This window comes from Stenella coeruleoalba (assembly GCF_951394435.1).
Source record: "Stenella coeruleoalba genome assembly, chromosome: 18".
Lineage (NCBI taxonomy): Eukaryota > Metazoa > Chordata > Mammalia > Artiodactyla > Delphinidae > Stenella > Stenella coeruleoalba.
The window spans coordinates 6,843,327-6,857,268 of NC_137164.1; the positions used below are offsets into that span (position 1 = coordinate 6,843,327).

General features: G+C 44.3%; 1 long non-coding RNA gene across 3 annotated transcripts in view; it reads right to left on the reverse strand.

The window, feature by feature from the left end:
* Positions 1-277: 277 nt before the first annotated feature.
* LOC307176787 overlaps positions 278-13,942 on the reverse strand; it is an 86,868-nt gene continuing 73,203 nt past the window's right edge. For all 3 annotated transcript variants that reach the window (XR_013824891.1, XR_013824892.1, XR_013824893.1), the window contains 2 exons: positions 12,385-12,583; positions 278-630 (listed from right to left, as the gene is read on the reverse strand). This is a non-coding gene — a long non-coding RNA (uncharacterized lncRNA). The remainder of the gene's footprint in view (positions 631-12,384; positions 12,584-13,942) is intronic.

Here is a 13,942-nt window from a genome sequence, read left to right on the forward strand (position 1 = left end):
AGGTATTCCCGTGCCCAGGGATGATGGGCTTTCTAATTTTTAAAAAAGTATCAGACAAACAAGTAATCATCTCACTTAGGGTTTGACAGCCTCATCAGATTTAGTCCTCCACATATAGGCCAAACATAGCATCTTACTCTTGTAAGCCCCCGCAAGCACTACCTCTAATTAAGGATTATTGGAAGCCCAACTGCCCATCTTTGCTGACTGCATGGGAACATCGCACTAGTCACTTTAAGAACAACCGATGTAGTTCAAAGTAAGGCATCCTCAACCTAACAAGAGGCTGTGCTTCCCATGTGTAAATAGAGCGCCTGAGATGAGGGCAGCATTTCTGCAAACACACAGCGCTGTTAGACACCTGCTAGCGCACAATTAGCCCACAACTTAACCCTAGCACACAAACATCCGAAGAACCCATGGTAAACACTCTGTAGGGCTTGGCGTAGCCATGGAGTTTGGGCTCTGCTCTGAATCTCTTGGGGAGCTGTGAATGAATTTTCTTCCTGGGAGTTACCTGATGAACGTGAAGCTTCGAGACAGTGAATCTGGATGAGTTACGCAGTGTCCGCCGAGGCAGAGACCAGTAAGGAGGGCGTGGCAAAATTCCAGTTGTGAGTCGCTGGAGGCCTGAATTGAAGTAAGGCGATTGCAGTTGAAACAGACAGAAATTTATTTATAGTCATTCATTCAACCAGTTCTTATCGGGCATCTCCTATGTACCCCGGCGATTCGTTCATTCATTCTTCAATTATTAGACAAAAGTATTATTGAGCATCTTTTATGTGTGGAGGACTGTGTGGACTTTATGAAAGTCTGAAGTCTAGAAAGGAATATATATGTGAAAAGTAATAGTTACCGGCGTGATGCCCGAGAGGAAGAGTGGGGAGAGGTGTGATGGAGCTGCACCCCAGGAGAAGAGTAAGTGGTGAGGGTGAGTAGGAAAAGCCTGGCCAAGGAAGTGGGACTTACAAACTGAGACTGGAAGATCGAGCTGGGGTCAGTCAGATCAAGACACGAGAGAGGACTATTCCAGGCAGAAGGAACAGTGTGTACAAAACTCAGGAGGGAAGAGAGAGTAAAGCACGTTTAAAGAACGAAAGGAAGTTGTTTTTACTGCTGCGGCCTCTCCCGTTGCGGAGCACAGGCTCCGGACGCGCAGGCTCAACGGCCATGGCTCACGGGCCCAACCGCTCCGCGGCGTGTGGGATCTTCCCGGACCGGGGCACGATCACGTGTCCCCTGCGTCGGCAGGTGGACTCTCAACCACTGCGCCGCCAGGGAAGCCCCACGAAAGGAAGTTTTAATGTGGTGGGAACAGAGTACACGGGAGAAGCTGGAAGCAGGTGCCAGGTTGCCGGTGGCTTTGTAAACCGCAGAAAGGCGCTCCGCCTCGATGCTTAGGGTCACTGTAGTTTTAAACAGGGTAGTTATGTGATCAGGTTGAGGTGGGCTGATTTTTTTCCCCTAAATCACTCTTGGTATAACCTAGGGAAGGGATGGCAGAGGGGCAAGATGGGAGGCAAGAAAAGCAGATAGGAGGTGCAAGCGGGTAGTCACTGAAGTAGGAATTATTCGGGGGAGAGCAGGTTGTCAGAGAAAATGACAAGATCAGGGCTTTCCTGGTGGCGCAGTGGTTGAGAGTCTGCCTGCCGATGCAGGGGATACGGGCTCGAGCCCCGGTCTGGGAGGATCCCACATGCCGCGGAGCGACTGGGCCCGTGAGCCACAACTGCTGGGCCTGCGCATCTGGAGCCTGTGCTCCGCAACGGGAGGGGCCGCAATAGTGGGAGGCCTGCGCACTGCAAAAAAAAAAAAAAAAAGATCAGTGTGGACAGGGTTTGCCCAGCACTTCCAAGATAAACGAGTAGAGATTTAAGTAGGGGGTTGAAGAGCTGAGTCTGGAACTCAGGTCATCCGAGCCCATGATAAGGATCTGGAAGTCATCAGCATAGAAATGGAAATTGTAGTCACTGAGGAGAATGGAGTCATGGCGGTTGGCAGGGGAGTGACAGGGGAGGATGTTTGGAGCAAGAAAGAGTTATAGAGACAAGTCAGAGAAGACTGGGCAGAAACTGATGTCCAGCTAGCTGCAAAGGACAGAGAGAGGAAGGAGGTAAAGATGACCAGTGCATCCTGGGTGACGAGGAGAATTTCAACCTGGAGGATTTACCAAGCTCCTCTCCCTGTGAAGACAGAGCAGTAATGAATAGACAGATGATTGACTGATCATTCGATAGATAGAGTCTGTCCATATTTAGGGAACACCTGCCCTAAGTGTGTTAGCCACTTTCTCTTGCTCTGGAGACACTAAATAAAGACACTAACCCACTAGAGAAATCCCATCTCGAGGAGGAGATAGACATGAAAACAGATAATGATCCACATTGTGACTTGGTCAATTATGTGCCAGGAACTTCACTAAAGGTGCGAAGGAAGGAGTGGCCCTTCCAGTTCCCAGAAGGGGTTCAACCCAGGATCTGTATTGGTTTCCTAGGGCTGCCATCACAAAATACCACTAACTTGGTGGCAATAAGAAATCTGTTCATAAGCAACAGAATTTGTTCTATAAGCAACAGACATTTATTCTCTCGCGGTTCTGGAAGCTAGAAGTCTGAAATCAAGGTGTGGGCAGCACCATGGTCTCTCTGAAGTCTCTAAGGAGGAACCCTCCCTTGCTTCTTTCTAGACCCTGGTGGCTCCTGGCAATCTTTGGTTTTCCCTGGTTTGTGGCAGCTTCTTGGCCTCTGTCTCCACGTGTCCTTCTTCCCTGTGTCTCTGTGTTCAAATCTTCGTTCTCCTATAAAGATGCCAGTCATTGGGCTTAGGCTAAGCCTCATCCAGTATGACCACTTCTGAACTTGATTACATCTGCAAAGACTCTGTTTCCAAATCCGGTCCCGTTCACAGGCACCGGGTACTGTACAGAGGAATTGTACATATGTTGTATGTACAGGATTTGAACATATCTCTTGGGGGACACAAGTCAACCTACTAATAGTATTCTTCTCTTTCTAGCGCCCAGCTTGGTGCCTGATACCCAGCAGATGCTCAGACTATGTTTGTTTAACTGCATCTGTGGCCCTATCACGTCAGAAGAGAAGAGATGAGTGCCTTTGCTGAAATGGTTGGCAATTTGTATCTGATATGCAGTTCTACGGTCAATTCTGGGAAAGGATTTTCAGCTCACGAACGTCAGCATTTCTTTGCTGAACCCCTCTCAATTAATAAATGAATCTTACAGTACCTTGTATCCAGTTATAGGATCTACTGAAGGCTTTTTCCTTCCAAAGGAGAAAAACCAATTACTTCACCAAGAAATATTCTAAAATGGAGCTGAGCTTTTGATCATGTATATACTGAAGGCTTAATATGGACGACTTTTCGCCAGCACATTAAGAATTCTCCAGGAGTTGGTACCACTTCGTGGAGACATATCAGCAATATCTATCAAAGGTAAAAATGTATGTACCCTTTGACCCAGTGTTTCTAGTTCTAGGAATTTACTCTGTGGATATACTCTCATGCATGGAAAACCACAAATTTTTCTTTTTTAAATCACAGTATTTTTCATCTAGAGAAGACTAGTTAAATAAATAATGATCTATCCAGACAATGAACTAGTATCACATCATTTAGGATTGGATTCTACTGCACGTAACAGAAATTGGACAACTCTGGATTTAACAATTAAGAAGTTTCTTTTCCCAGATAAGGAGAAGTCCGGAGGTTGGTGGCCCAGAGCAGATATGATGGACCATCCCACCCCTTAGGTCAGGATGGCATATAAGTCCAAGCTTCATGACTTGCCCTGGGGTCTCATATCCTTACTGGGCTCGTGTATGTACGTAATTAAATTTTTCTCTTGCTAATCCGTCTGATGTTAATTTGATTATTAAGCCAGACAAAGAACCAAGAAGGACAGAGGAAAAAATTTTCCTCCTCTACGGTATGTATACTTGGTATTTATAATGCTAGTCACATTTATGAGACGTTGGTATATAAGAGCAACTAACAGGTTAGCCTTGTGATTCCAACTTGATAGGTAATGGAGTGATTGATTTAAATTTAAGATTTTAAGCTGAAAAGTATAAGAGAATAAAGCTAGTAAACAAGGTTGAAATGCCTAAGAGAATTTGAGTCACCATACTTATAAGTTTAACTTATATTTATAAAAATCACCGAATTTTAGGGAAGGTTCTGTTATTCTACTTGAAGTACTAAGGAAACAAACCAAAGTATTTATACATGTTTAAGGAAATTTAATTAACTAAATTGTAAACAGCTTTGGAAAGTAATTGTTAAATTTTACTAATTTTTAAAACAGAATTATAAGAGTTATACTTTCAAAGCCCAAGGAAAGAGTTTTTTTTTAAATTTGTAACTTAAATATTAGATGAAGTAACAAAATAACCATAAACCTTTTTTTTTCCGTTTCTCAGAGTTGCTTTCAAGGATCTAAGAAATTCTCCATGACATCTTTGAGGCCTAACTAGCAGAGAAGCTTCTCAAATTCCCCTGTGACAACCTTGCTGGTGGCTGGGTTTCCACCAGGATGGCTTTCCCTAGCGCCTGTACAGAGCATCACAGGGGGCCCACCTGCACAGACGCTGTCCTACCCCCTTACCCTGCTGTGCCCGTTCTTTTCCATAGCACTAATCACCTTCAAACATACTTTACAATTTACTTTTAAAAAGTTATTTATTTGGAGGTTTTGGGGGTGGATGGTAGAATATGAAACTTGCCATCTTAACCAGGTGTAAGGGTGAGATTCAGCAGTGTTCAGTACGTTCACACGTGACGGGACCACCAGGTTGCCTAAGGAGGGTTGAACCGGCTCAGGTCGGACACGGATCAGGTCCAAATTCCCGTGCTGATCAGGTTGCCTTTTTATTGTGCTTATTGTTTACTGTGACCTTCCCCTCAAAACGTAAGCACGTGGAGGGCAGGGGTCTGGTTGCTCACTGATGTCTTCAAGCACCTGGCCTAGCATGGGATCCCACCTGACCTGAGTGGGATCTCACCAGCTGCCCTGCACTCAGCTGCTGATGTGCTGGGGGGCGGAGCTGAGAGATGCAGGCTGCCGGTGTCTTCTGTAAACCCCGGCTGACAGCAGCTCCCCTTGACTATGATCTTGCAATCTTACTATTAGGTCCCAACATCCTCATTTTTCTATCCTTCATGCCCACTCGTCTACTGTTAAAAATAGAAGTACCCTTGAACAAGCTCCTGTTAACACCCCGCCCTTGACTTACAGCATCAGTATCGAGTGTTCACCACTTGTTCACCCTGAAACTGGTTGCACCAAAGGAACTGATTAAGGCAGCGCTGCGCAAAGTGTGGTCTGCGGGTCTGTAGCTGTCTGCAAGCTGTTACCACCCCATGACAAGAGACTGAGAGCAATCAGTAGAAACTTTTCTAGCCATCTGACAGAATATTTTTATGTTGTCGAATTAACAGTAAAAACTGGTACTTACATTTTGCACGTTTGGAGGGATTTGCTGTTTCATTTTTATATTGATCTTTCCAGTAATTCACGTTTATTATATTTTCTGAAAGTACCAGTCCATGATGGGTTGGACATTTTTAAATGAACTGAGTGACATGGGGAAGCTCAGAGATTCTCGCACGGGCTGTGAAGCCGTGAATCAAGCTGGGAGGCTGCCAGCCGGAAGAAGGCTGGAGACATACCAGGCCCCTCCCGCCTTCGGACACCGGGTCCCAGCTCTCAGTCACAGACACCCCCATCATATTAACTATCAACTAACATCACCTCCTTACTTCTTTCCACCATCTACTTCCTGAGCGAGGCTAGTGGAGCAAGGTCACTGCTGAGAAACCCAAGAGGCAAATTCTTAAAAACTACTTGAATCAGTCGGAGAGTTTGGTAACGCGGCCAGACACAAAAAGAAAGTAGAAGGAAGGCCCCCAAGCCACTAATATTAGTAAGAGAGTTTTGGTATTAGTAAGGGAGTTATCTATGTAATAGCTTTTCTCTTTACAGTAATAAGCACATAAAACAGAAATATGGGGCTCCATTCATAATAATAACAAAATCTGTATCATGTCTTATTGAAGAGCCTTAAAACAAGATCTGAATAAAGGAAAAGATGTACTATGTATTCACATAGAAAGGCTAAACAACAAAAACAAAAAGTCTCCAAAAAATTATCACATATATTTAATGAAACTCAAATTTGGAATAACAACTGTGTTAGTGTTTTATTTGAAGTAAGTAATCTTGACTTTATTCAGAAGAATAAATGCCTGAGAATAGCCCAGAAATGTACTTAAACATGGTAAGGAAGGTTTTTGTTTTTAACCAGATATTAGAACATACTAGAAGATCAGGGTAGTCAAATTAATATTGTAACAGCATATAGAAAAATGAGAGTTTAGTAGAACAGATGAAATACTCCTGAAATTATAGATTTTATAATCTATATAGATTTTATATATAGATTTTAGGATCTATAGAAATAGATCCTAAAAGATAAGGAATTTAATATAAGCAAAGGTGATATTTAATCCAACAGGAAATTTTGATAAATGATGCTATCACAACTGATTAGTCATCCAAAAGAAAAGTGGGACTCCAATTGCAGACCAAAAATAAACCCCACTTGAATCGATGGCTTAAATGTGAAAACGAAAGCAAAATGGTTTTAAAGGAAATCTAGGAGACTTAGTAAAATCCAGGAGAGAAGCCCCTCTCAGCCATGTCATAAAACCCAGAAAAAAAGACAGAAAAAAAAAAAAGATAGACATATTTGACTCCATACAAAAAAAGAAATTTTCTTAAATGACAAAAAAAAAAAAGAAAAATTATAAAGGAGGTCAGTAGAGGAACAATTGATTTGTAAAAACATTTTCAATGCAAGTAACAAAGGACCAGTATCTATAACATATAAAAGACATTTACAAATGGACAAAGCAAACAAGCTGATGTAAAAGCGGGCAGAGGATGTATCACTGCAGTTGATAGAATACAACAGCTAACTTCCTTCTAGCATTTCTGCAGGCTAGGCACTGCTCTGCAAGCTTTGCATGCATTAATTCATTTAATTTTTATAACAGTCCTGTGAGATAGGTCTTGTTTCTATATTTTATATATGGGAAAACTGAGGCACAGAGAGTTTAAGTAACTTGCTTGAGGTCACACAGCTAGTGAGTGGCAGAGCTATGATTTTAACCCAAGCGTCTTGGATCTAGAATACCTGTTAAATTGCCAATTCAGATGACCCAAAACATGAAATAATGTTCAAATCTGATTGACGTCAGGGAAGTCCAAATTAAAGTTACAGTAAACAATGAGTTACCCCTTGAAATCTACCAAACTGGAAAAAAAAAGTATAAAAAACATTAATACCCATGGGTCTCAGAGATGCTGGGAGAAAGAGTACTCTCTTACATTACTGGTAGAAATGTGAATTGTAGCTGCCTTTCAAGGAAGCTGTTTGAAAAACAATCTGGCAACATTTATTACAATTTTTGAAAATCCACATTCATTTTTGAGCCAACAGTCTCACTCGCTGGGAATCTAGCCCATAGAAGCCCATAAAAGAACCAACTTGAAGAATGTAGTTATAAGGTTATTTAATGCGTCACTGTTCGTACCAGGGAGGGAAACTTGGAAACAACCGAAGGCTCATCAGTGGAGAGGGGCTGGACTCATTGTAGAACCTTCTCCCAGTACTTTGCTGGAATCAGCTCCCCACACAATGCACACACCTCTTCCCAGAGTCACTATAGCCCACCAGCATGTCACTCAGGTTGGAAATGAACCAGGGTGGGATATTTAGGGCACGATTTCAGCAAACACTGCCCATCAGGGTTTTCCCTGAGACAGCTGTTGTTAAACATTTACCAGCACAAAAAACTGCTTCCACTGCATAAGGTGATATATAGCCGTTAAAAATCGGGCACAAAAACTGTTCCATTGTAGGTATTTTCATGAGGTTTTAACTGGGTGGAAGAGGAGAAGTACGCATACAATCCAGTTTTGATACAAATAATGAAAAAAACCTCACGGAAATATGTGTGTGTTAACAGTTTACGTGATGATATCAACTTGGAGGAAAGTATGAAAGATATGTAGGGAAGAGGCAATATCTTTAGGGGCAGTGGCGGAGGGGAAGATTTTTTTTTAAATGATTCCATACACAACTCACACACACATATGTTTGTAGGTGTGTGTTCATAAAGAAGTTAAGGAACAAATACCAAGTAAGTTCATATCCACAGAGCGGTAGGGGTGTCTACGATATACCATCAAATGAGAAAGCAAGTTGCAGAGCCATCCACTTGGTGAGATTCTACTTCAGTAAAAAGAAATAAACCCAAACCCCAATATAGGTATGTAGTTGCCTGTATGAACAGCATAAAAGCTTGTAAGTGCATAGACTCTGGATAGCCCGGGAGAGTAGGATTGGAATTAGTAACGGGGGGCTTTTCTTCATCTAACTTTTTTTTTTTTTTTTTTTTGCGGTACGCGGGCCTGTCACTGTTGTGGCCTCTCCCGTCGTGGAGCACAGGCTCCGGACGCGCAGGCTCAGCGGCCATGGCTCACGGGCCCAGCCGCTCCGCGGCATGTGGGATCTTCCCGGACCGGGGCACGAACCCACGTGCCCTGCATCGGCAGGCGGACTCTCAACCACTGCGCCACCAGGGAAGCCCTCTTCATCTATCTTTAAACTGTTTCACATGTTACAACCAACAGGTATTTGGTTGAAAAAAATCAAATCCAAAAAAGTTCCAGAAAAAAAAATCATCCTTTGTAATTGTCAGTGCTCTTTCACCCACTGTATCACCTTTGCACCTCCTAACTGTGTGAAAAGAACAAACACTGTTATCGCCATTTTACTGTTAAGGAAACAGAGCTCAGAGATGCAAACTGCCTTGCCCAAGACCACACTACTGTTCATGGTGGAACCCGTCTCCCACCCAGGCCTCTGATCCACAGTACAGCGGTCTGAGCAGATACCCCCATGGATACAGGGGGAGAAAAGCAGTAGCAACACCAGAAAGGAATCAGTGGTGTCTTTCCAGGTCAGGACAATTATGCAGGCAAGAATGAAGTCTGCTATGAAATAAAACACCCCTGAATACGTAATTATCAACATTTACCATGTATGACTAAGAAGTCTGTCTAACCTTTCTGGAAGCAGTCGGCGTTTGCTAGCAATCTGATTGCATCATCTGGAACCTTCCGTGCTCGTTTCACAGGGTTGCGTGAGGTCACGTGGCCCAAAGGATATTCAGAAACATCACCTACTGGGGGATCAGGGAGCTGCTGTCCGAGGCCCTGGCTGCTGGCTCCACAACAAGGGGACCAAGTTGGAAACCTGGCCAGTTCTTAACCTGCTAGAAGCCTCCTCGGGGCACGGATCTGTGTACTGTTCCTTTGCCGTATCAGCGTCTTTAAAAACACACCTGTGCTTGTTTAAGAGATCTCCGAGTCCCTGAAAATTGATGCGTGCGCACCGTGACGTGGCCAAATGAATCACAGTGGGAGCCCTGGGCGGCACCAGGCCGGCTGGCACTGCCACACCCGTCTTATCTTCCTCAGTGGCAGTGAGCACATTCTTGTCTCTACGGGCAATGCTGGTCTTTTGAAAATGGAATGGGAATTATCCTCAGAGGTTCAGATATGCTGGTTCCACGTCTCCATCGCTCAGGGTGTGTTTGACCAAGACCAGTGAGTTTTGGTGGATCTGGTTGCAACGCGTTGAGGACCTACAGACAGGTTCAGCTCTGCTACCAGCTGTGGGATTTCAAGCAAGTCAGAACCTCTTCCTGGGTCAATGTCTTCATCTCTAATATAAGGGCTGTGAAATCCTTACAATCCTGTCTTGTGGCCCATTGTGAAAATCGAACTAGGAAATGTATAAGAAGATGCTTTGCAGATCAAAAAGCACTTCATTGCTTTGCCATGTCATAAGAAATGAGAGAGCTCCTCCACAGGGCCCCTATTCTCAGGTACATATTTTTAAAATGTGTATCTATATATCTATACAGATCTCCATCTATCTATCCATCATCCATCCATCTTCAATTTGAAATCACTCATGGTTAATCCAAGTTCCGTGGGAAATCATTCTGTAATGTTGAATGAAATTCCCTTAAGAGATTCTGTTGATGTCAGTGCAAGAACAAAAAAAAGCAATGTTTGCCATCAACAAATAGGAATTTTTAAAAGATGCTTTTTTCTTGGCTGTGTTGATTTCTGCTTGGCACTATACAAATGCCTTTATTTCAACAATGTTTTCTCCTTGTTGCTGAGACGGGAGCTTTGGGAACAGGCTTAGTACAATGTGTTGCTTGAGACTTTTAAAATGCAAATAAGTCTTTCAATTCAAAGTTCAGAATATTCTTCTAAATTTAAACGATATCTACTGTAAAATTTTGGAAAGCAATCTGGCAAAGACTGTTAAAATTAAAAATAATAATCTCTTTGGCTATGAATATGACAGAGCATGTCGTGACGCTAACATCCGTCGACTGTTTCCTACGCGCCAGGCACAAGGCTAAGTGTTTGGTGAGGATGGTCTCATTTAATCCTCACAACTCAGTGAGGAGGTGTGTTTTTATCCCCCATTTTGCCAACCAGGAAAGACTCCACTTTTCCCCAAACGTATGCATGGAAACGTCACTGCTGAAGTGGATATCGGTTGCATTTAGAACATCACCAAGCCCTGGCAGATGGGCTAGGAGCACAGGAAGAGCCACCCTTTCTGTACGCCAGCCACTGTGCGAGACCCTTGTCACAAAGCATTTCCTTCCAGCTCCCGCCCCCCACAATTCCCAGAGAAGGAAACGAGGCTCAGAAGGGGCGCAAACTCCTATTTGCTGAGCTTGCTCTTGCCTGCGGGGCCTTATCCTAGGCACCTTCCAGCAGTTTTCCCAATTAAACACATAAGGAAAGGCAGAAAATACAGACAATACACAAACATGGGGGAAATGATCAACATCTCTGGTGGTTCAAAATTACAACTTTAAACATCAGCGAGGTATCAAGGATGCCTATCACGTTAGCCAAAGTTAAACGCCAATGGCAGTGACGTCATAGTGAAGCTAACATGTGTATATTGCTGGTGGTGCTTTTATGACGAAGCACTAAATGAAGAAGCAGATTACAAGGGCATGGGTGCTCTCTCTAAGGGGATCCACGTGCATGACGGGGACCTGGCAAAATGAAAACAGCTGTTGTGTTAGAGGGAATGAAAATTTTAATCTCTTAAATTGTCTCTACTATTTTCTAATATTGTTTTTACAAGAAATAAAACTGGGAAGGAAAGAGATTTTATCTTCCCATTGCACCATTTTACGGCCGAGGGTTGCCTTCCTGACTTAAATAAATCAGGGATATCACCCATAAATGACGGAAAAGCCAAGATTCAGTCATTCTGAACTTCTGCCTTCACCTGAATTATTGAAAGTGTACCTTAAAGTGGCAAATTTTATGATCATTATTCAACCCCTTCATTTTCTTGATGAGGAAATGGAGGCCCAGAGACTTGGATTCCCTGGTCAGGGTCATGTAGTTGCCTGTAAAGCTGAGGCTAGCGCCTGTTGTTTCATTTTATAAAAATCCTATAAGACGAAAATGCGTATATTATTTATAAGAAAGCACCTTGAGGTGTTTTACGACCAGCATTTCTGACACCTCACGTGTGGCGCTTTGCCCAGCACCAGCAAATTCTCCAATTCTCTGACGCCAGCTGGGTGTCCAGCGATCCGATTCCGACGCTAGCTCCATGGAGTTGGTATAGACCCCACTGGTTAAGGGCTCAGTCCCACAAGACTGTCCCCACTTCAGGCACCCAGTCACAAGCCCCAGCTTGTCATCTGTACTTCTGACCCACTGGCCATAAATCTGGAGTGCCCCCTCGGCTTCGATAATGTGTTAGAACAGCCCACAGAACTCAGGGAAATGACTTCTTGATTATCACTGGTATATGGTAAAGGAGCTTATAAAGGATAAAAATGAACTGCCAGGTGAAGAGGTACATAGGATGAGGTCCCGCCGAGCGTGGAGCTTCTGTTCCCATGGAGTTTGGGGTGTGCACCCTCCCAACACACGGATGCATTCGCCAACCTGGAAGCTCTCAGAATCCCATCATTTCGGGAGGTTTGTGCAGATTTCGTGAAGGAAATAATTGACCACTGGTGACTGAACTCACCTTCCAGGCTCTCTTCACCCCCTGGAGGCTGGGGGTGGGTCTGAAGCTCTCAGTTCTCTAATCCTGCCTCGCTCTTTCTGGCCACCAGTCCCCGACCTGAGGCTATGAAGGAGCCCCTTGTTATCTCATGCAAAAGACACTCATACAAAACCAAACATCTATATCTATATCTATATATATATATATATTTTTTTTTTCTTACCGTATCACACCAAAAATTCCTCACTGAAGAAAATGGGTAAGACCTCAGAATCCAAACACTGGAGTGAGCATGATCCTAGGGTTCATTCTAGAACTTGTGGCTGGGTATGTTGGCCACCGGTCTTGAGGTCTGGGATCGCTCTAGGGCAGTGTTCTCACTGTGGGGTCCCCGGACCAGCTGCATCACATCATCTGGGGACCTGTTAGAGATGCACACGCTCAGGACCTGTCCACAATGTAGGGAATCATGAACTCAGAGGGGAACCCAGCAATCCGTCTTTCCTTGAGCTCTCCAGGAGCTTCCGATGCATGCGAAAGGCTGAGAACCAAGCTCAAAGACAGTGCTTCTCCAAACGCCATGGGCATCAGAATCCCCTGAGGGTCCAGTTAAAATGCAGGTTCTGATTCTGTAGGCCTGGGGGAATGGGTTCAGAGAAAAAGCCTTTCTAACAGGCTCAGGATATGTCAGTGCTGCTTCTTTGGGGACCACAGTCTGAGGAACAAGATTCCACTACAGCTGCACGCCCACAGGCAAAAGCTGTGAATGGGTTCCAGCTGCTCAGATACTGAACGTCCGCCCTCCGTGTCCTCGAGACTCAGCGTGGTGCAGGGCTAGCAGCTCGGGCATCCACTGAAGCTTGTTGGAAAGGAAGAATCTCAGCACCTCCCCAGACCCACTCAATAAATCTGCATTTAAATAAGATCCTCAGATGTGTTTGTAATATGCATGTTTGAGAAGTGCTTCTGGAAGCTGCTGGATGCCTAAGCTGCTGAGCCAGCCTCCTCCAGCCCAGGCAGACTCAGACGCTACCCCAACGTGACTTACAAACGTTAGCATCTTCCACTTTCGGAAAAGGCTGGGGGCTCAGGTGTAAGAGGTGAAAACCTAGGGTTTCACCAGACACAAGAGCCAAAGTGGGGATGCGGGGGTGAAAGAATGGGGAACAGGCGTCATGCAGAACTATTTTTAAATGTGAAAGCTTTGAGAAATGTCCCCACCAAAAAAAAAAAATTGATCTTGATAGTTTTTCCCAAGCAGTACAACTCCATCCCAGGGGGGTGGGTAACCACCGGGGTTACCTTTACCCCCTCTGAACCTTCCCTCCCACCCGACCCTGCTCCTGACCCTTCCAGAAACAAAGGAAGCGAGAAAGAAACGCACGATGAAGAAGGGGTTCCATTTAGAAGCATTTTAGAGCAATTGTCTACAGTATTAGCTTCCTGTTGCTGCTGTAACAAATGACCGCACGCTTAGTGGCTTGAAACACAGATTTACTAACGTACAGTTCTGGAGGTCAGAAGTCAGGAACTAGTTTCACTGGACCGAGTCAAGGGGTAGGAAGGCTCGCATGCCTTCTGCAAGCTCCAGGAGAAAATATATTCCCTTGCCTTTTCCAGTGTCTAGAGGCCACCAGCATTCCTTGACCTGTGGTCGCTCCTCCATCTTCGAAGCCAGACCCAGAGCAGGTTTAAATCTTTCTCCTCTCTCCAACTTCTGCTTCTGTCACCACATCTGCTTCTCTGATTCCGACTCTGCTGTCTCCCTCTTTCCCTTGCAA